Source organism: Euprymna scolopes, chromosome 25 (genome assembly GCF_053919585.1).
Source record: "Euprymna scolopes isolate OS-2025 chromosome 25, ASM5391958v1, whole genome shotgun sequence".
NCBI lineage: Eukaryota > Metazoa > Mollusca > Cephalopoda > Sepiida > Sepiolidae > Euprymna > Euprymna scolopes.
In genome coordinates this window covers 14,188,560-14,212,571 of record NC_136506.1, presented here as the reverse complement: position 1 = coordinate 14,212,571, position 24,012 = coordinate 14,188,560, and the positions used below count along the sequence as shown (strand labels likewise).

Sequence of the window (24,012 nt, the reverse complement as noted above, 5' to 3'; positions counted from 1 at the left end):
TAACACTTATAAAATAGACATTATTGATTTTTTTTACACAAGATGCCGCTTACTCTCAAACCCAAATTAAAAATATTACATTACAACTTCTTGTATCATGTGAGATGTAGAATACGCAGGTTGATGTGGATTTACTCTAACTGAACGAAAGTGAAGTCAATTCTCATTTTGTTGTCGATTTTGTGTGAAAAAAAATGCGTTGTAATTTTTGCTAATTAGAGAATTGTTGAACCATATAAACGTAGCCTAATTTCTTAGCTAGGAGCTGTCTGCTAATAATATAAACAAGAACAATAATGATAATAATAAGTCCTAATATGTGCCGCGCAGGAGCAAGTACTCAGGACAAATAATGTGAAGTTTCACATCATTAAAAAGGTTGAAATATCTACAGGGTTTAGAGAAGGTGAAAATGTACAACACCTCGTCAGTAGTTGTGAGAAGCTCAAAAGGAATACAAGAGACGACATGACAAATTTGCAAAAAAGGTCCAAAAGGGTTTAAATGCAGTGAAAAATGGTACAAGCATGTTCCAGAAGAGGTGGTCGAAAGTGATAGAGTGAAATTATTGTGGGATATGAATATCAATGTGATAACGTGATTCTAACAAGTAAACCAGAATTTGTCTTGTTGGAAAAAAATGAACACAAGGCAATAATCATTGATGTAGCAGTGTCAGCTGATGTGAATGTGGAAGAAAAAGAAAAGGAGAAGATCGAAAAGTACCAAGATTTGAAAAGGGAGATAAAAGTATTGTGGAGGTTAAAGAAGGTAGAAGTTGCACCTATTATGCTGGGAGTCCTGGGATGAGTGAATAAAAGAATTTGACAGTTGGATTCAGAAAATGTGGGTGCATTACAATGTTGGAGTACTTAAAAAAAACTGCCTTGTTAGGAACTGCCAGAAGACTGATAGTCTATAGTCACTTGCTATGATCTGCGTATCAGTATAAAATCGGCTACACCAACCGCCAGACACAAAATGTGAATAATAATAATAATAGTAATAATAATAATAATAATAATAATAATAATAACAACAACAATCACAGCATCTTTTCGGACATGGGGATACAAACAGATAAACTCATCCAAGCAAGGAGACTAGACGTCATAATGAACTGTTGTGGAGACGCCCACTAATTAACATAGGTGGGTGAGTAAGATATATAAAGGTATCAATCACCAATACCGGGAGAGTTCTGCAACGACCGCCAAATAGGCAAGACGCCTATATTGCCTCCAGTAAGACATGCTACACGCCACCTGCCGGAATATCTCCAACTGAAGTATATCTGAAGACATGTAAATATGTATATCACTTTTCTTCCTAATATATTATTGTATACCTTTACTTTCTGTGTTCTTGTTAATTAATTGTGCAGACACAACATGAACAAAAAGAAAATGAAATGCACAATTGTAGATTTTGCCATCCCAGCCGACCACAGGGTAAAGACAGCTAAAAACTGAGGGAATTCATTTGACAATGTTACGCATAGAGGTGGAGAGTACTGGAAATCTGGAGAAACCTGTTACCACCCGAACTCTATCGAACACCACCGGTTGTTGTCAGCGAGCAATTTCTGATAAAGACCTGTGTGAGACGCCTTGTGAGTGAGATGATAATAATAATAATAATAATAATACTAAGAAGAAGAAGAAGAAAGAGCAGTCAGAGACACTGTCAGAAAGAATAATGCAGAATATGATGAAACCAAAACAAAAGGAAAAAAGAAGGAAAGTGGGAAGAGAAAGTGCTACATGGACGATTCATTAGAATGACACAAGGAGATCTGGACATGACCAAGGAAAAGACACATGAAGAGGGAAACAGAATCTCTACTGACTGATGCACAGAATAACGCGATAAGAATGAACCACATCAAAGCTAAAATATATAAAACACAGGAAAACAGTAAATGTATACTATATGAACAAAAAGACGAAAAATAAACCACATAATAAGGGAATGCAGCAAATTAGCTTAAAAAGAATATAAGAACTTGCAGACAGATGCTTCAAGCAAAAGCTGAAGGCTGTACTGGAAAATAACGCCCACAAAATCCTTTAGGATATGGAGATACAAAGAAATAAACCCATCCAAATCAGAAGACTGGACGTTATAATAATTAACAAAAAAGAAAGGATCTGTCAAATTGTAGATTTTGCCGTCGCAGCAGATCATAGGGTGAAGTGCAAAGAGACAGAAAAACAAAACAAATATGCAGGCTTATATGGAACATAAAAAAATCAACATAATACCAATAATTGTAGGAGCATTTGGAAACAAAACTATGAGAAATTGGAATCAAGGGGAAAGCTCTAACTATGCCACAGACTGAAAACAATGGAAATCTTAAAGAAAACCCTCAAACACGAAACTTATATAATAATCGATATAATAATAAATACGAAATCTAAAGGAAGTAAAATATCATATTACTATATATTAGGTCCAATATACTCTATATATATAAAAGCGAAAAAATATGTATGTATGTATGTATGTACGCTTTTCCTCGATGTCCACAAAAGGCTTCTTTCAGAGAAGCGCTCGCTCGGTTCACAACTTCTTAAAACTTTTTATATCATCTATAAATTGTAATATCTCGCACTTAACCACGGAGCACGCTTGTCTATTTAATTTTATTGACTTTCAAACGTTAATTATTCCACATTTCCCGCATCGGCACGCGTTACATTCGGTTTTCGGTATAAACAAAAAGCGAAACTCGACTTCCCCCCCTCCCCGCTTCAGCGGCACGGGGGACAAGATCACAGTGTACCATCTGTTCCGGCAGATACTGCACTTAAGATAATTTGTACCAGTCAATGGAGGGGAAACCCTCTATACTGGGACAATTATTATTTTTGGTAACCAGAGTGACCCCTTTTAGGGGAGCTGGTTTTTACCTCACATTAAAAACGGCCTTGTGCCTAATTTGCTCAGTGGGGGAGCAAATAAATACCATCTGTTCCGACAGATGCTGCAAGCAAAGACCAGCTATGACTAGCAAAGACCATATGTGGGGCTAATCCCACATATCTGAACTTGGTCAAGGTAGGGATCACCCTACGACCACAGTTCCCACCTCTCGGGAGCAGGATCCCCTTTTCCCTCCCCCTCCCTCTCTCTCCACATTAAAAAACGGCCTTGTGCCTAATTTGCTCAGTGGGGAAGCAAATAAATCCATCCAACGAAGACCACATGTGGGGGAAACCCCACATATCTGACCTTGGTCAATGTAGGGATCACCCTACAGACCAACAGTTACTATCCAGCTCCCATTTCCCACCTCTCGGGAGCTGGTCCCCCCTTTCCCTCCCTCCCCCCTCCCTCTATCTCCACATTAAAAAAGGCCTTGTGCCTAATTTGCTCAGTGGGGATGCAAATAAATACAACAGGCCCAGAGCCAGTGAACGTTTGTCGACTTCGTCATATCAGACGGGGGATCGGGTTTTTAAAAACAAACAAACCGATTTATTGACCTCATTAAAAACTGTCCCGCACAAAACCCTAACTGCTGAATAGCTATCGCCGTCACGTCAATCAAAAACGCGCACCTGTTTTTTTTTCACACTTTACTATTTTCCAACTGCGCGTCGTAAAAGCTTCGTTTTTTTTCACGGGCACCTGTTTTTTTTCACATACACCTACAAACACCCGGGCAACGCCGGGTACCCCTCGCTAATATAATAATAATTACAAAATCTGCATTAATTAAAGTATTATATTTAAGCGTATCTTACGACTGAGCAACGGCAGGCGGCCTGGTAGAATTTAAATAAAATATTCTTGTTCATAAAATAAATGAAAATGGGGATTGATAAATTGTGTCAGCCATCTAATTCAATGATTTAGAATTTTATACAACAAAATTCAAGCAATTTTTGGTTTATTTGGATTATTCGAACTACCCTCTTCATTTTGAGTGTTATTTTCACAACATTTTAGTCGACCTTCTTCGGCTGTATCTTGGCGAATTCAGGAATCTTTCTGTCAAACTCGAGAATCTACACGGAATTTCAAATGGAACCTTTTATTTAATCGATGCTCTCATTCCATCAGCCATGACTGGATAGAAGTCTTAAGTAATACGCAATTGTATTTTTGAGAGTCGCTTGCACTAACGTTGTGAAAATAACACTGGAGATGAGAACAATAGTCCGAAGAATAAAAAAAAAATACGAATAATCAATCCGCATCTAAAAAAAAAATTCAGAAACCTACACAATAAATAGTCTATTTAAATAGACGTAGAAATACATTATTTAAAGATAGAATTTGTTTACAATTCATTTTATTTTTGTGTTTAGTAGATTCATCCCAATCGAATCAAAATCTGACATCCTAAATAATGTAGCCGATGGAGACAGGGCAAAGATAACGGAATCAAATCCGTTATATAATTTGACTTTCCACGGAGCAGATAAGATCAGCGTGATATATCATGGTCAAGTCAACTAATGGTATTAATGACAGGTCTGTGTGATTCGAAAGATGTTGGCGCCAGTTTTGATATCAGAAAAGCCTGCTGTTAAATACAACAGGATGGGGGGGGGATTGATATTTTATTAAAATTATGTTTTCGATCAATTGCAAATTTTCAGAAAGCAAATTTACGTCCGCAAGCTGACTCAAAACTTGAACTACTTTAAGCTACACAATACACTATCTTGGGTAATGGTTATGCCTCTCATTACCGTAGTGAAAAAGCATGCACCCTAGGCAGGCTGAACCGGATTCCTCCAAAGGAGAAAGCTTCATTAAAGTATGAAATTCACAAGTGGTCCCAGTTGCATATGTATTCCCGACAGGGGAGATGATGACATTAGGTTTTTGCAGTTCTTGCATGGAAATGTCAACATCCTCCTGTATACAGCGCCTGGTATTCTCACCCGTCTTGTACGGACCATGCTCAACGTTGTTTAATTTTGGTGATCTGACAAAAATATTTTGTAAACAATACGTTATGTTTCTCATTAATTTACAAAGAATTAAAAAAAAAACTAAAGATTTGAGATTGAGGTAGAAAGGTTTGCGGATAGCAATAAAGACAGATTCAAAGATTTTCACAAGAATTTGGAATCTGTGCTAAAAAAAAAAACCCTGTAAATTTTGACAGTTTTTGGCACAATAAACATTTTCGGTTCTCATGTAGCTGATGTCTCCCTGATTCTACTTTTGCTTTTTTTCTTGATTACTAAAATTTAAAAGTGTTATTTTCGATAGTATTCTTAACTTTAATTAATTGTGTATCTCTCTCTATATATATATGTGTGTGTGTGCCCATATTTATGTGTGTGCGTGTGTGTTTGTTTAAATATATATATATATATATATATATATATATATATATATATAAACACACACGTGTGTGTGTGTATATCTACATATGTGGGTGTGTTTATATATATATATATATATATTTATATATATATGTGTGCGTGTGTGTGTGTGTGTTAATTATGTGTATATATTATGTATATATATATCATGATGATATATATATATATATATATATATATATATATATATATATATATATATATATATATATATATATATATACTAGCAAAAGTACCCGTCGTTGACTGGGTTCAAAAACAGCCTACAGAAAATGGACTCTAATTTATGAAAGTATGATAGGTTATGAAAAGGAAGGGTTGTAAAGAGATAACTTCGAATTTGGGGGTATCAAAATCAAAGCAAAATATGATGAAAGTAAAAATAAAATAGATAATCCCCATAATTTATTATCCCATACCTGTTCACACTGAAACACTTATCGCAATATTCTGTGGATCTACATTAAAAAAAACCTTGTTAAACTTTGTGACATATTTCCATTCTATGGAGGTCAGGCGCAAACGAACACCCCATAATTTTATTATACCATATTTCTTCAAACTAAAACAGAATTATCTGAGTATACTTACGCAGGTAGATATGAAAAGTCTTTATTAAAGTTTGTGTCTATTTCCATTCTATGGAGGCCAGGCGCGAACGCAGACCCCACAATTTTATTATACCATCCGTATTTCAGTTAAAACATACTTATCAAAGTATTCTTATGTACATCTATATCAAAAACACTTGTAAACGTTTTTAATTTTTAATTTTTTTATTTCCATACTTTGTGGACCAGGCGCGAACGCAGACCCCACAATTTTAATGAATCATCATTATGCCAGATCAAACATACCCATTCCTGTGTCTCGATACATCTTCTATCATTATATGTGATCAGTTTTCTATAATAGTCAACCATATAAGAGCCTATTCGTGACCAGACACACACACAGATGTTCAACTTGAAATTATATATATATATATATATATATATATATATATATATATATATATATATATATATGCATATTTATTCTGTATATTTATTAATGTTGGGTCGATAAATTAGAATCGGGTATTGAAAACTTAAAACTTGATAAAAAAATTAGCATCAAATCATGCAATGGATATTGATCAAAATTAGTATTCTAGACATAAGGTTAAGTAATAATTTAAACAAACATATTTAAAAAGAAACGAAAGCCTTCGTTATATTATATCGGACATAAGGTATAATGTCGTCTTTAGCGCAATCTTTAAACATCTCCACATCAGATCACAACTGTCCGCGCTTCAAACTTAGACAAATCTTACTCTGAAATATAGAGATAATACACCATGGAATAAAATAAAAAACAAAAAAACTGAAAACACTATAAGCCATATATAGAAAACCGCATAAACCTACAATCTTGGCTTTTTGGCCAAGATCAAAGTGTAGTATCTGTTCTTCAGATGCGTCACTTCCATTTCTCGTTCTCTTTCGGTGGAGGAGAAATCCTTCACGACTGAGACAATTTTTATTTTTGTACCTTTTCTCCACGTTAAAAAAACGACCCTGGTGTCTAACTCTGTCCCGTGGGGAGGCATTGTAAATAGGTACAATCAACTCAGTTTAAACTCAAGATCCTGTAAATATCTCACTGCTGATGTTATTCTCTATCGATATAAGAGCCAGGTACGTCCAAGGATGGAATACTGTTGCCACATCTGGGCAGGAGCTGCTAGAAAGGACTTGTCCTGTCTTGATAGAGTTCAAAATAGACTTCGTAGCCTCGTAGGAGATGTCCTTTTCTCTTCCCTGCAACCTCTATCTCACAGAAGAGATGCTGCGAGTTTGTCTCTGATGTATCGTTATTTTCATGGAAAGTGTTCGACTGAGCTTCAATCTATGGTCCCCTCTCGCCAAACTTTCACAAGAAACACTCGTCTAGCTGTACACACTATCAATAATTCCCCCCACTCTTTATCTGTGCCTAAACCTAAACGTAGATTCCATGAACAAAGCTTCTCTCTTAGAACTGCACACCTGTGGAATTGTCTTCCGTTTTCCTGATTTCCGGCTGACTACAATATGGTTGTGTTCAAGTCTAACGTAAATAAGTTCTTGATGAGCCGTTCTATATAAGTTATCAAATTTACCAAATTTTCATTACTAATGATTACTATGTTGTCCAATTTCTACTGTACACTCTTTAACTCTTATCCTTGAGTGGCCTCTTGGCCTTGATAAGTGGTGATGCCTATGTAAAAAAAAAAACATTTTTAAATGTTTATCAGCACACTCATTCCCCCATCCCATCACACAAATCCAGTTACTGACCTCAGCAACTGGATCATCCACGTCCCTATACCGGATCTAGTAGCTGCTGGTACCTATTTTCTACTACTTCTAAAAACTTTCAACTGTCTGTCACTCTCACCCGCGTTCTATTGTCCTTGCTGATGATGCTGATGATGCTGGTGCAGTGAAAAACGGTATGAGTTATACTTATGGCACTTATATTAACAATTTTGATACCAACACAAAAAAGATAAGAAAAATGGAAAAAAAAAATGATATAATCAAACAAAAACTATCTGGGTCCCTTAATTTTTTTTTTTTTTTTTTTTTTACAATGGGGTTACCACATATAGAGGCCTGGAGACCCCTCGAGAATAAGGGTTAATTTGTGTACTGAAGTCATTGGGACAATAGTGTAGTACTCGTTTACAGTGGAAATTTGGTATAATCAGATTATTTCCAAGGATGGTTCAATAAGAACTTGTTTACGTTGGACTTGAAGATGACAATATTGTAGTTAGCTGGAGAGCAGACGAGTGGAACAGAGTTCTGCAGAGGGCCAGTTATAGGCATGAAGCTTTGCTGGTGGAATCCACATTTACATTTAGGTACTGATAGAGAGTGGGGAGAATATGTGTTTTTGGCGAGATTAGTGATTTTTTTCAAAGATTAGCAAGGAGGGACCATAGATTGGAGCTCAGTCGAACATTTGCTATGAAAATAATGATAGAGCAGAGACAGGCTTGCAATGTCTCTTCTGTGGGAAAGAGGTTTCAGGGAATAGAAAAGGGCACCGCTTACTAGATTTTGTTTAAATTATTTTATATATAAATATACATTATGTAATTTTCCCACTGAATTCCTAATAATCTTTTTAAATCTATTAGTTGGTTGTTTTTGGTTTACGGCATATCAGCCCTTTCCGGGTTATTAAATGCCGAATTTAATGCCGAATTTAATGTTGAATCGAGTGATTTTGAAGAACAATTTTTTAATAGAGTATATTTGTTTTTTGGGTTTTTTTTTAAGTCGGTTTCTATTTAACCCATAGTTGAGACCCTAACATGTACTCCCAGTCTGGGTTAGAGTGGACCTGGGAGCAATGCCAATTAAAGGGTGGCTCCACATTCCCCAAAGCCCGCAAGCTGGTGTCTCACCATCGAATATAGTTTAAGGTCATATCCAGGACACTTTTTAAATCTATTATTTATTTCGGTAATATAGAAAATGGGATTAAATTGGGAGGAAATTGTGGCCGAATTTAAATTAATGTGAAAAATGTTAGAAAAAAAAAAAAAAATTTTCCTATTTTGATTTATCCAACTTTTTTTTTAATATTTATCCATTAAAATCTCAGTTGAAGCTTTTGTATATTTAATTCTTGTTTTTCTTTTCAATTTCAGACACAAAAACGTATTTTTCCAATTTCTGCAGTTCGGTTAGTTAAGAATTCATTGTGTGCACATCCAGTGAACAATAGATTTATAGAATGATTCCAGAAATATTTACAGAAGATAAATTATTTATTCACGTGAGTAAAGATAGATGTGCGATAACTTTTAAAACATTTAATTAATGATTTGTTCATGCAAAGAACATAGTTAAATATATATTTTTTACAAGGGAGTCACCACTTATCAAGGCCCAAAGGCCACTCGAGAATAAGGGTTAATGAATTTTCTTTTTTTTACACGGTGGTCAACACTTATCAAGGCCCGGAAGCCACTCAGGGATAAGGGTTATTGCAAGTACAGTACGTTAGTGTGGAGATTTGATGAAGTGCTTACTTAAGGGGGCGGTTCATTAGGAATTTGTTAACGTTAGACTTGAACACATCCAAGTTGTAGTCTGGTGGGAAGCAGGCAGACGGAACAGAGTTCCACAGGCGTGCAGTTCTAAGAAAGAAGCTTTGTTCATGGAATCCACGTTTTTATTTAGGCACAGATAAAGAGTGGGGGAAATTTTTCACAGTGGATTCAGCTAGACAGGTGTTTTTTGTGAAAGATTGGCGAGGGGGGACCAGAGATTGAAGTTCAGGCGAGCACCTGCCATGGAAATAACGATAAAACAAGGATAGGCTCGCAACGTCTCTTCTGTGGGAGAGAGGTTGCAGGGTAGAGAAAAAGGCATCCCCCACTAAGCCACGAAGTCTATTTTGTACTCTGTCAAGGCAGGGTAGGGTGTTTTTAGCAGCTCTTGCCCAGATATGGCAGCAGAATGTTAGCTGATAGTATACTAATCGTTAATGGTGTAGATTGGGGAGAATTTGATTATTTAAAGGGGACGGTTCAACAAGAACTTGTTTACAATGGAGATGAAGGCTAGGATATTGTAGTCGGACAGGAAGCAGGCTAGTGGAACAGTGTTGCACAAGTGGGTAGTTCTAGGAAATACGCTTTGCTCATGGAATCTGCGTTTCGATTTAAGCGCAGGTAGAAAGTGAGGGAAATTTTTTGTAGTGGGGTTGGCTAGTTGTGTGTTTTTGTGAAAGTTTGGCAAGAGGAGACACGAGATTGAAGCTCAAACGAGCACTTTCCATGAAATAATGATAGAGCAGCGACAGGCTCACAGCATATCTTCTGTAGGAAAGAGGTTCCAGGGAAGAGAAAAGGGTATCAGCAGCTAGCCAGTTTTGAACTTTATTAAGGCAGGATAGGGCAACAGTACCCCATTTTAGGACGTACTTGGCTCTTATACAGATAGAGGATTGCATCGGCAGTTAGGTACCTACTGGAGTGGTAGAGTGATCCAAGACTATTTCCAACATCAGATTTAGAATTTTAAAAGTAAGTTGTAAAATTGTACAGAAAGTCAATAGCCCCATTTCATGGAAATAAGAGTTTCATTATTACGATAAATAACTATTATTACTATACTAACAGAGCTATTTCTCTATCTTTATCCCCCTCCTAATCTCCCCTCTATGTACGCACACAGAGAGAAACCCCGTTTTTATAGATCCCTCAATGAATGAGTTGACATAAGGGAATTAATTCTTTAATTAAAAAAAATCAGAGATACTTCCTGGAAAACTGACTCCTACTCCCTACCACAAGGAAATCTGCGGAAGAATAATTTTTTTTCTAAAGTTTAGATATTATGCATTCAAGGTAACGCTGATCAAGAAAATATGGTATCGTCGTTTTAGAATTTTAACTGCACACACAAAACTAACACTAACACACAGAACATATATATTACGAGAATGCATTACAGTAAGAAGAGACATACGATCATATATTTATATATATGTATATAGCTGCCGGACTACCTGAACAAATACACGATGTTGAGCCCTCTATAAATTTTTTTTTCTTCAACATTATATTGACATGCACTTTTTTTTCTATCTAAGCAAATAATTTCTAATTTGTCTGAAGAGGATATGCACGAAAAGAGCCAGTATTTACATAATATCTGTTTGTTTCTGCATAAAAAAAAAACAGATCTGTAAAAACTTGACTAGATTTTTAAAACGCTGGAAGAGCTGCATATATATATATATATATATATATATATATATATATATATATATATATATATATATACACACACACACACATATATATATGTATATATATATAAATATATATATATATACACACACACACACATATATATATATATATAAATATATATATATATACACATATATATATACACACATACACACATATATATATATATATATATATATAGAGAGAGAGAGAGAGAGAGAGAGAGAGAGGGAGAGAGGGAGGGAGAGAGAGACATTATGCCACGTTAAAAACGAGCAAAAGTAATAACTCATTGACTTGGAATAGGTGCTTTATACCAAATAACTGTCTACTGAATGGATATCATAATACTTTGTTTCCTGCACCTTATCATCACAAAGGTCCATACAACATTTAAGCCAAATTGTTTTGGTAGTTTCTGTGAAAACGTGGAACAGAGAGACAGACTAAAAAAAATATAATACTGATGTGTGTGTGCGCATGTGTGTGGTGTGTGTATGTGAGAGAGGGAGAGAGAAAGAAAGAGAAAGATGGGAAATAAATAGCAAATAGACCCATGGAAAAAAATATATAAAATTATTTCGCATGTAAAAAAAAGTTAATCAAAAATTATTCCCCCCCCCCCACCCCAACTGATGGCGGTCTTGTTTGTCTCTGTTGTGACACATCAACCCCATTTTTTATTCTTTAGCACCAACACATAACTTTTGTAAACGATTCATTTTTATTTTATTCACAGCTAGAGGATGTTGGATCTATATCTTCCAAAATGCTACTACAGTCTGAACCCGGATCGGATAATTCCATAGCCCATGCCAATATCCATTGATCCGGAAATTCTCTTGCAATAACCCAATTGTTTTATAGATGAATTTGTATGCGTCTCCTTCCTCAAAGAAACCAAGTTATAAATATAATTTTTATGAATATCGTAAGGCGAGAAACTGTCAGTTACCCTACGCTGTTGGTTTTTTTGCCTGCAAACTTTGATCCACACATGCTCTGTCACCGATATTGAGCACTCTACGCTCATTAATATCAACACTAATTCAGGTATATTTTTTTATATTTAAATGCATTTGAACTGCATGATAATTGCATCAATTTTCAATTTTCTTACCAGTAATCTATATAAATAGGGAATTAATACATTGGGGAAAAGAAAGGAAAGCAAGAAACTATCTCGAGGGAAAAGAAAAAAGAAAATCGAAAAAGAAGAGACAAAAAAAAGAAGAAAAGCAAAATAAAATTTAAAAAAAAATAAAGCAAGAAATAGTAAACTGAAGAAAAATAGAAAAAAATAGAAAAAATAACAGAAAAGATTAACAAAAAGACAAAATTAAAAAATTAAACAAACATAAAAATAAACCCCTTCAAATCTATATAAAAAAAACTCAACAAAAAATGTATAAAATTGTTTTAAATCCTTAGAATTTTATTTCATAAAAAACAACAAGAAAGTATAATAAAATTAAAAAAAAAAGAAACTTAAAATTTTATTATTTATTATAAAAGAAAAAAAAATAGAAAAAATAACAAAAATGATTAACAAAAATAAAAAATCAAACAAACATAAAAATAAATCCCTTTAAATCTATAATAAAAAAAAATCAACAAAAAATGTATAAAATTTAGGATTTTATTAAATATAAAAAATAAAAGATGCAACCAGAAAATATAATAAATAAAAAGAAAAAAACTTCAAATTTTATTTCAGTTTTTGTCATTGTATAAGGGTAGATAAGTCATTCGCAAAAGGCAAAGAAGTCACAGTTAGTAACGATACCGCCACCCATACCGCTGCAGCCAACAATGGATGCTGCTGCTGCAAACCACCGACGCTGCTGCAAGCCACCTGATACTAATACTACTACTACTACTTGCAGCCGAATTCTACGACTAGCAGCACTGCTTGCGTTGCTTATTCCGATATTGCAATGATGATGATGCTGCTGCTGCTGATGATGATGATGCTGATGATGGGCTGTGTTTCTTTGCACATATCGATTATCACCAGATATAGAAGAGGAATTTGCAACGCCGTGCGTGTGTACCCCTGCTTGTGCTGTTCGAACACAGCCACAACCAAACCGAAGCCTTCATCATAGTTGTTGCAGCGACGCAGATGCCATTTTTACTCCGATGTAGATTTTACAAGAATAACACAGTTCGATCTCAATTCCTTGCACAGTCAAAGAACCACTTCACGCAACGTTTTGCATGCTTAGGAACCATTGGGTTTTCTTTTACTTTTTTTTTTTCAGGCTGTCTGAAGATGATGGCTTTTGGAATCTAAACTGCACAGAACATTAATGTTATTGTTTTCTATCCTTTCCGTTTGCTAAAACTTAATCATGTTCTGCAAGCTCAAAAAATAAAAATAAAAACAACAGTTTTCTTCTACAAAACAACCAAACCAAACACCATGAATAAATATTTGAAAAGATAAAGAACTTAAAGTATAAAAACTTTTTTTTCCAAAATTACTGGATTCGTCATTAAATAACCCCAAAACTGTTGATACGCCATTAAACAAAACAATCGAACCAATTTCTGGAATCAAAACTAAGTAAGTCCATTAACGTATAATCATCCATTTAATCGTTGATTAACTATTTATTCTCTATTTATATATAGAGTTAGGTGTGTTTATGTATTTATAAATCTCTCTAAAAAAAAAAAAAAAAAAAAAAAAGATTCACTCCTAAATTAATTATTCGATCTCTAAAGATTAAAAAAAATGTTGTTAGGGGTTAAGGATGCAAATGTAGACTATATATAATAAGGTATGTTTACGTTTATATATCTATATTAACAGGATTCACTCTTAAACTAATTAACTAATCAGAATAAATTTTGCAAAACAAGTGCTATGTGTAAGGCGCACGAATATGAACTATATTTAGTTTAATCTACTTTTATACATAGGGGTAAAAGAAACGATCGAAGCTTTACACGAAACCAAGACATGATACTAAACCTTATATATAGAATCCTTATTCATCAATCTACATTAGACATCAATTATTAAATATTCTATAAACGTCAACGTATTTATACATCTAAAAAAAAAAAAAAAAAAAAAAAAACTAAACTAATTTGTCGATCTCTAAAAATAATTTTTAAAAAATGTTATTAGGCATAAATATACAAATGGAGACTATATAGAGTAAGGTATGTTTAGGTTTATATATCTATATGAACAGGATTCACCCCATAAACTAATTAACCGATCACTATAAATTTTGAAAAACAAGCGCATCAGTTTATAAATAGTCCCTAAACGTCAATGTATTTAAAAAGCTGTTAAAGGGGGAAAATATGGACACAACCTCCCATTAAATATTTCAAATTTGCATTTAATTTCATGGATACTCATAAGATACCAATTAACCAAGATTCCCTGAATTTAAATTTCTACTTGTAAGACCACTTACATTTTGTGTGTTTTCTAGATTTAAAACCATACAATGGATTTGGTTCAAAATATTTAATAATTGATGTCTAATGTAGATTGATGAATAAGGATTCTATATATAAGGTTTAGTATCATGTCTTGGTTTAATTCTTTTCTAAACGACAAAGTTAAAGATGCAATTTTATTTTGTTCAGGGAATTAATTTTACGGATCTGTGGATGAAGAGACTTCTTGTTCAAGATGAACGATAATCATTCATTCAATCTAAAAAAGAAAAACAAGTGAAGTATGCATGGTCCCCTGTGAGTGCACTGTGAACGAGACGTAAAAGAAATGACTAAGTTCACTATTTGCGCCCCCACCCTCATTTAGCCCCCCCCCAAATCCCCAGAGGACGTCAAATCCTGGTGAAAATGAATAAACGATGCAGTTTTAGGCCTTAACATATGTAAATTTGAGTTCTGCACCATGCAAAAAAAAGAAATGACTATGTCCATCATTTGCCCCCACATTTAGCCTCCAAAATCCCCAAGACCTTAACATATTTAAATGTGAGTTCAGCACCATACAAAACTGCTAAATAGACATACACAGAAACTTTTGGACAAATATGGTAAAATAGTCCCAAAAATGTAGTGTTTTTAGTAGCCCTAAAAGAGCCCCTTGGACACACCCGACAGTTATGGTGAAGAATAGACAAACAAAATTATATAGAAATCAATTAGAAATCAGAAAGTTTTATAAAAATTTAAGGCATCAATTCTTGTTTAATAAGCACGAAAGTGTCAATTTGAGCCACTTTAGCCTGAAAGGCACCGCAATGGAGGGCAACCGGAGTTTTCGCGAAAAATTTGGTCTGTTACATTTTACTCATATCATCTTTAATGTTTGTGCAAAACAACAAAAAATTCCAAGGCGTAGTTATTGAGAAAAATGCGGACAGACGAACGGATAAGGGTGAATTTACAGGTCCATTCTCCTTTTGTTGGGGGACAAAAAAAAAAAAACGATTAGTTAATTTAGCGAATACTAAAATTATACATAACTATTAGCAATAAATAAACAAGGCCAATGGTTAGAATGTTAGCTAACAGGCTGAGAGATTGAGGTTTATTCTCTGGTAGAATCATATAAAAGACTTAAAAATGGCACTTGGTCGCCTCTTGTTAAAACACTTAGTATTATATATAGAATATCTAATGTAATTGGATCAATCCAGGGAACGAAGTGACACCCCCCTCCTACTTGTCAGTATAGTCAACAATGAAAAGATGCCGTTTTTGCTTTTTTTTATTTACATAAATAAAAACTATTTTACTTTATAAAACCATGTTGATGTAAAAAAAATGTTCACATTTTTACTTGATAAGGAGATTTTATCACGATATATCAAAACAATATAATGATACCCATTTAAAAATCACTTCACTTAGGATGTTCACAACTTTTACTCCAGTTTTTCTAAAAATAATTTTTATTAGAAACATATGTGAGAAACCAATGCCAACAGCAGGTATATTGGATTTTGTTGACGATGATTATAATGAAAATAAATATTGTTAAGGCTTTTAAAAGTATAAAAAATAACTTTTTATCCAGTACTTCTAGAAAGCTATAGCATTTTATTACTTAAATGTTTAATTTTCAGAGAAGGGACAAATCAATATGCAAGCTTAACCTACTCCTGAAGCAGTGAAATATGTTGGACTTATTTTTAAGTAGTTATACAAACTAACGAGACTCATGAAAATTCCACAGGGGACTCATTCATGTGTAATATATTGATGTTGGCAAAACTGCAAAAGTATTTATCTAAGCTAGCACGAACACCCGGTAAAGCCTGGTCGTAAAGTACGTTTAAATATGGTATGTTAATTCTTGCAGATTTCGTATATATTATTATAGAGTTAATGTTCTATCGATTTTTATATATTATAAAGTTGCGATTTCAAAAATGAAAAAATATATCCATATGACTTGCGTACATTAGCTTGAATCGAAACCGAAATAAAAACTTATGAATATTATATATATATATATATATATATATATATATATATATATATATATATATATATATATATATATATATATATACGTTTTATTTTTTATTACCGTATCTTTCTGTTAAGTTACATTATTGTTTCAGCTACTCGGCCGTTTTTTTGGCCGTCTGTAGCTTCCTCAGACTTTTACAGTAGTAGCTGAAACAATAATGTAACTTAACAGAAAGATACAGTAATAAAAAAATAAAACGCATATTTGCTCTACAACAGTATTGAGCACTTTCTTCAGTTTTTATTAATTACCATTTCCGCTAAATTACGATGTGTATATATATATATATAGTAATTTAGTAATTTATAAAATATATATGGCGATTAAGCTACACTGAATATTCGGCGTTTCATCCACTCTAGGATTCGTCAGGCTTATGCGCGAATTCTTTGGTTGTTTCTCGTTTTTATATGGTTTCAGATTCGATTGTGGCTGAAGGAACTCAAGTTTTTATATATATATATATATATATATATATATATATATACACTTGTGCCCGATATTATTCATACCCCTCGGATCTTTGAGATTTCTATAAGAATATTGCTCAAACCAGAAGATAGACACTATTAAAGGGATTTCAAACAATAAATCAAGCATAAGCATTTAATTTAAACTCAACAAATAGATAAATTATGCAAGTTTGAAGCATTATACTAAGAAAAACAATAATGGCACTAGTTCAAAATTATTCATACCTCTCTTACTAATAGTAAATAGCATGCCCTTTATTCTTAATAACTGCCTGTAACTGTTTTGGATATTTATCAACAAGGTTTTTACAATCATCAACACTGATTTTTGACCATTCTTCAATGCAGTAGTTCTCTTAATCCCTCAAATTTCTAGGTTTCCGCTTTTTAACCTCAGTTTTCAATATGTGCCAGAGGTTTTCGATAGGGTTCAGGTCAGGACTCTGGCTGGGCCATTCCAAAACATTAATGTGATTATCCTCAAACCATTTCTTGACTATTTTGGCAGTATGTTTTGGATCATTATCCTGTTGAAGGACCCAGTTTGGTCCTAAATGGAGCTTCTCCGCATCCTGTATAATGTTTTTCTGGAGTATCTCCAAATATTGCTCCTTCTTCATGGTTCCATCTATCTTGACCAAACTACCTGGACCACTAGCCGAAAAGGAGCCCCAAAACATTAGGCTACCACCACCATGTTTCACCGTGGGTATGGTGTTCTTTGGGTTGTAAGCTTCTCCTTTCTTCCTCCAAACGTAAGAAGCATCCATATGGCCAAACAATTCAATTTTTGTTTCGTCAGTCCACAAAATACTTGAGAAAACGGACTCTGGAGAATTCACATGGGTCCTAGCAAACTTTAGACGTGCTGCAAGGCGTTTTCCGGTGTGCAATGGAGTCCTTCTTGGTCTTCTTCCTTTCAGACCATTTTCATGCAGAGTCCTTTGCAATGTTTGCCTTGATATTTTTATGCCAGAAGACTCAAGATTTTCTAAAATGTCCTTAGTAGTGGTGGTTGGATTTGCATTAACACTTCTTACAATATTCCTGGTGGCTCTAGCAGACAGTTTCCTTTTCCTTCCTCTACCAATCAAGTTGTTTGTTGTGTGGTGGCTCTGGAATTTTTTGATGATGCTCTGTACTGTTGCTGTAGGGACCTCAAATTTCTTGGAAATTGACTTGTAACCTAAACCATCCTTATGTGAATTCACAATTTTAGTCCTAAGATCATTACTAAGCTCTTTTTTCTTCCCTATTCTAATAATTTTTATTCTTTTTTTGGTTTTCAGTTGATATCATTTTAATTTCTGAAAAATGCAAAAAAACGAAATGAAATTAATCAAAGGTTGTATAAAAGCATTCAAAATAAGAATCAAACAGGAAACAAACAGTCAGAAACTCGATTAATACTGAAAAAATAAGGGGGTATGATTATTTTTGAACATTGCAGATTTTATAAATAGCTGTATATTTCTTTTATTACAAGTATCCCGAGATTTTAAAATGACGAAAATGATCAGAAGAGGTTTATTAAGAATATGTATCAATATGGACGTAAACAATAACTTCTTACAAAGTTACACCTAATAAACTCAATTTTCAAGAGGGGGTATGAATAATATCGGGCACAAGTGTATATATATATATATATATATATATATATATATATAACTTGAGTTCCTTCAGCCACAATCGAATCTGAAACCAAAACTTATGAAGAATTCTTGATAAAATTATTTATAAAAAATAGATGATTTAAGTGCCATCAGCTACCGTCGAAAACAAAACCGAAACATGAGGAATTCTTGGAAAAATTATTTATGACAAGAAATAGAAGAATATAACAATTAAACGACCAGAATGTAAGCGTGACACACTAAAGAACACACACGCTATCATATAAATATATAGTTTAATTTCTAGCGATATATTATGTATCACATGGCTTTATATTTAACAATTATGTCGGCAATATCCATCAAATAATCAGTTAATATAACCTAGCCGTTTGCAGACAGTGTTATTTAAAAAAATATACAAAAATACAGACATTTATTTGTCTGAGAGTGTTCTTAGATAGATTTTGTATTGGAATGCCTCTAATCTATATATCTATAAAAGTGTCCGTGTGTGTGTGTGTCCGTCTGTGTACATTTCCCTACACAATAACTCTGTCAAATTTAAGTCTACAGACTCGAAATTTGATATACAGGGCAGTGAGATTTGGGAAAATCTTTATCATCGGTTTTCAGCCAGAAATTTGGCTGTTAAGAGGTTAAACTTCAACGATTTGATCTTTGAGAACTCTACCAAACTCCTCCGACTATTTTGGGTTTAAACACTTGAAATTTTAGGTATAGGTTCCTTGGACATGGCTCTTACTTTATAACTCGATTTGAGCCCAGAAAAATAATGTTAGGGGTCATAATAGGCGTCAAAGTTATAAAGAATGTGACCGCTTTGATCTCTACCAAATTACTCAGACAACTTCTAGTTTAAAGATTTGAAATTTTACATAAAGGGTATTCAAAGATAGGGCAATATTTTTAATTGGTTTGGGTCGAAAATATGAGTTACCAATATATAAATGTATGTATGTATGCATGTATGTTTTCTTGTCTGCTTAAAACTTTCGACAGAGGCGACGGATTTTTACAAGATCAGTATCGTTTTAAAGTTCGACTTTTCAGACGACAAATATCGAAAAATTTGCTAAAAACTAATATCCTCACCTTCAACTGGCCTTTTTTTTTTAAGGGGGGTTGCTTTTTTCGCTGATATTTTCGAAAGTCATCCTCTCCTTTCGATTGTCTAGCCTTAATTAAAACCTACGTCACTTCCAGTTTGGCGGTGGTCGTAACAGCAAAGACGTTAGGTTTTTTTTCCCCATATTTTTACTCCTTTGTGGTATGGGTTCGAGCCTGCCTTCTTTCTACCACGTATTTTTGCTGAACATACACCTCCAAACACCCAGGCAACGCCGGGCACCCATGCTAGTAAGTATGAAAAGTCAATAATTGAAAAAATTCCGATTAAAGAACAAGCATCTCCGGTTTTATCAACGTTAACATCGTTATACAGCTTAACATTATAAGTGCATTTAAAAAGTTTCATCGTTGCATAAGCAGAGGGGCCTGGCGTATAAAATCAACAGTAGGCTTTTCAATAAGACAGGATCAGCTTTTATTCAAGCTATTATATAAAACAATTTTATAAATAAACAGAAGGTTCTCTACGGTGCAATGTAGACGATGGAGTATTGTGAACTAAGTCACTCCAGAGAATCATGTGAAGCTTCCTCCTGGTGCGCTGTGGATGGGAAGGAGAGATAGTTCATGACTAGAGCATGCAATTATTCGATTTGATTGAAAATTGAAGTTTTCATCGATTTGAAAGACGCCCCTTTTTTTAAAGCTGTCCAACACATATCAGCATGTAAAATGGAGGTTCAACCGAACATGATGATCATATAATCCACTTTTTACAGCGAGTCAAAAAAAAAAAAAAAGAAAAAAGACAGCCAGTATTTTCCAAACCAAATGATCACTTAAAATGCTAATTCTGAAACAGAAAAAGCTGCTACACCCATTGTCAACCACACATATTCCTACCGTTTTTAGAATTGTGGTATTATCTAAAGACTCTCACGTCCATTCTTAGAATTTTGCTGCTGGCATGAAACAAGCATGAACGTCTTCCAGTTCTTAGATCTCTGATCAACATTCTTGCATTCCATGTAGCCAGCGTGATTATCTTCTGTGCACTGTGATCAAGATTAGTTAAATGCAAGATAATAAGCCTCATTTACAAAAAGTCGTGAAGAGAATCCTATTACTCGAATGTAATTAGTTTCTGCTCTGCCACTAAATGCAGTCTATACACTTGCTCTCACCAAAGTCATGCGTGCATTGCTGATCGGCTTTGTAATGAACATGACGAAAGCTAGTCGGCAAAAGTGTGAGACACGGATATATAAAATGAGGTTGACTAAGATAATCTGGTCAGTGTCGAAGATACGGAACTTGGCGCTCAACATTTGTGATTATGAAGTTGGCATCCAAGAAAGTAATATGAGGCTCCTTCAGTCTTTGACAGACTATGGATACCCACGAAAGGGTGCCTGCGCATGAAATTTTTGTGGCAGGAAGTGCGCTATCCCCAACCACACTTCTCCTGAGTCGACATTGTTAAATACCAGTGGCAAGTGAAGTGTATGTACCGGACAACTGGAAACAAATGCCGAGATAAGCTGAGAGCACATACAGCGCCTAGTATTCACAAATAATCACCCATCTGGTAGTAACTAGGCCTAACGTTGCTTAACTTCAGTGATCTGAGTAGAACCGGTGTGTCAACGTGATTATGCCGTATATGAAAGTATAAGAAAGTATTAGCTTTACAGTAAACTAAGAACAATTGCGCGACCACTTCTGTTTGAGAGGAACATTGGTAATTCGTATTATTTAGATTTTTTGAAGTACTGCTCTCATCTCGAATGTTATTTTCAAAACGTTTCGGTCAAAGTAACTTGAAAAAGGTCGGAAGTTACGTCGGCCGAAACGTTGTGAAAATAACATTCAAAATAAGAACAGTAGTTTAAATAATACAAATAATATACACTTATCATATGTCGGTGTGTGTGTGTGTGTGTGTGTGTGTGTGTGTGTGTGTGTGTGTGTTTGTGGTGTGTGGGTGTGTGTTGTGTTGCGTTTGTGTGTGTTACTTAGATATTTTTTTCACTTGTTGCAATGACGCTCACCCTGGTTGCTTAAGCCAGTTTTTTCCTGGTCCATACCACACCCCAAACCATAGCGGCCGATGCGCAGTGCACTTAAGCAAAGTTGGATGTGATGGTTCACTAACTGCAACTCCACCACCAAAAATCGATTAATTTGTTTATTCCCTATTACCGAAATTATTAAATGAAATTAAAAATAAAATAGTGTAATCTACCCAGTGACGTGAAGAGAACATTTTCAGCGCAGGTAATCAAGTGAAAAAAACGACAAAAATATAGTAATGATTGGACAACTGACCTATAATACATTACGCTAAGAGGGCACTTTAAAACAATAGTAAAAGGGGCAGGTGCTTGCGCACCCCTAGCAACACCCTCTGCATCTAACTGTTATGGCGTAAGCTGATCTATCCATATCAGAAATAATGGACTTACCCAGAAACAATAGTTACATCAAAACATTCTGGGAGTAATTCGCAGCAGTTATGGCCTCTGAATCATGACATATACTTCTGTAACATTTTTCTTAACACAGTTTTTATTAATCATACCACCGTGTCCTGATTATTACTGTACTAATACAAAAACAAACAAAAAAATCTACAATAAAATAATTTAACATAAGAAAATGGAAAGCGTCCACGGCCCCATGAGAAAGAGAGAAATAGATTAAATACATAATTAATATTCACAATTTTCTCCCTTTCGTGGACATCAAACAATAAGCGCATGGACAATTTCCCCCCTCTCTGTATTCTTCATATAATCAATACCATCTCCCTCTCTCTCTCTCCCTCACCTCTAAGTCACTATCAGCCTGCTTACTGATTAGTTCCCTATAACTATTACATTTTGAAATAACGAAAATCTAAAAATTAAACATTCGCAACAACATTGGAGTGAGAGAGAGAGAGAGGAGGGGGAGGAAAAGGTCAAATAATGAATATCGGCTCTCTTCTCCCCTTATCGGATATAAAAAAATATGGATATGCTCAATTCTGTTCTATTCCTGAATTCATCACATAATCAGTACTCACACTCTATTTGTGTGTATGTATATACGCAATACAGATGTTGAATTTTTCTTAGTGAAGTTATTCAGGCATAAAAACCCTACGCCGATTTATCTACGTTTCGATGATGTTAATCGTCTTGTTAGTGTTTCAAAAATTTAAATCCTTGAAACGTAGATTAATCCGTATAGTGTTTTATGATTATTATTCCACGTTATATATAGATATGAGTGCATGTATTATTACTATATATATATATATATATATATATATATATATATATATATATATATATATATATATATATATATATATATATATATGGGAGAGAGGGATGGAGAGAGATTGCTTTGTATATAAAGTTAAACTTGAATATGTCATAAAACAGATAAAAATGTAATAAAACAGTGAATCTTTGATAAACTTTAACTTTGATGTAATTCAATTGATTTAATCAAATTCCTTCTGCAATCTCGCCATCTTATCCTAAGACTTTACATTTAAAAAAGAAAATATTTTCAAAGTTAAAAATAGTTTTATCAATATATATATATATATATATATATATATATATATTGTTTTGACAAAAACCCAGACTTCAAACAATCGGTTGATACCAACATATAGGCTATTTCATCGTTAGTTACAATTGTTTCAAGACTATTCGGACAAATCCAAACATTATGTTTGAAAACTTTTATAAGAACAGCCTTTCTTCAGACTTATTGAATAAAAAACACTTTAACAATAAAACATTATGGAAACCATTTCCCTTACAAGGAAAAGAAAACAAGAGAAAGTATTTTTTCATATATATATATATATATATATATATATATATATATATATATATATATATATATATATGTGAATAAAAAGGAAAAACCTAAAAGAGTAAAAACAAAAATAAAATCAACGTTTCGTCCCTATTTCAGGGGACATCATCAGGATTTCTAGGCGAGGATGTACAGGAAGACGGTCATATATCACATGCGAAAGAGGAGAAGTTCAGTTCTCTTTCTGTTCTGGAGAGAGAAAATGTCATGATGAAAAGAGAATTTATATCTAGTGTGTGTGGAGGGGGGTCGGGTTATATACATATATGCATTTTCTTTTTTTTTATCAACCAGGATCTAAATTAATGTTTTGTCATTTATTATTATATTACCTATGATT

General features: G+C 34.0%; 1 protein-coding gene and 1 pseudogene across 19 annotated transcripts in view; one reads left to right on the top strand and one right to left on the bottom strand.

The window, feature by feature from the left end:
• LOC145247280 (suppressor of lurcher protein 1-like) overlaps positions 1-24,012 on the bottom strand; it is a 1,714,203-nt gene that overhangs the window by 1,273,421 nt on the left and 416,770 nt on the right. The window lies entirely within an intron of this gene.
• On the top strand, positions 6,760-6,892 carry LOC145247676 (U2 spliceosomal RNA; annotated as a pseudogene).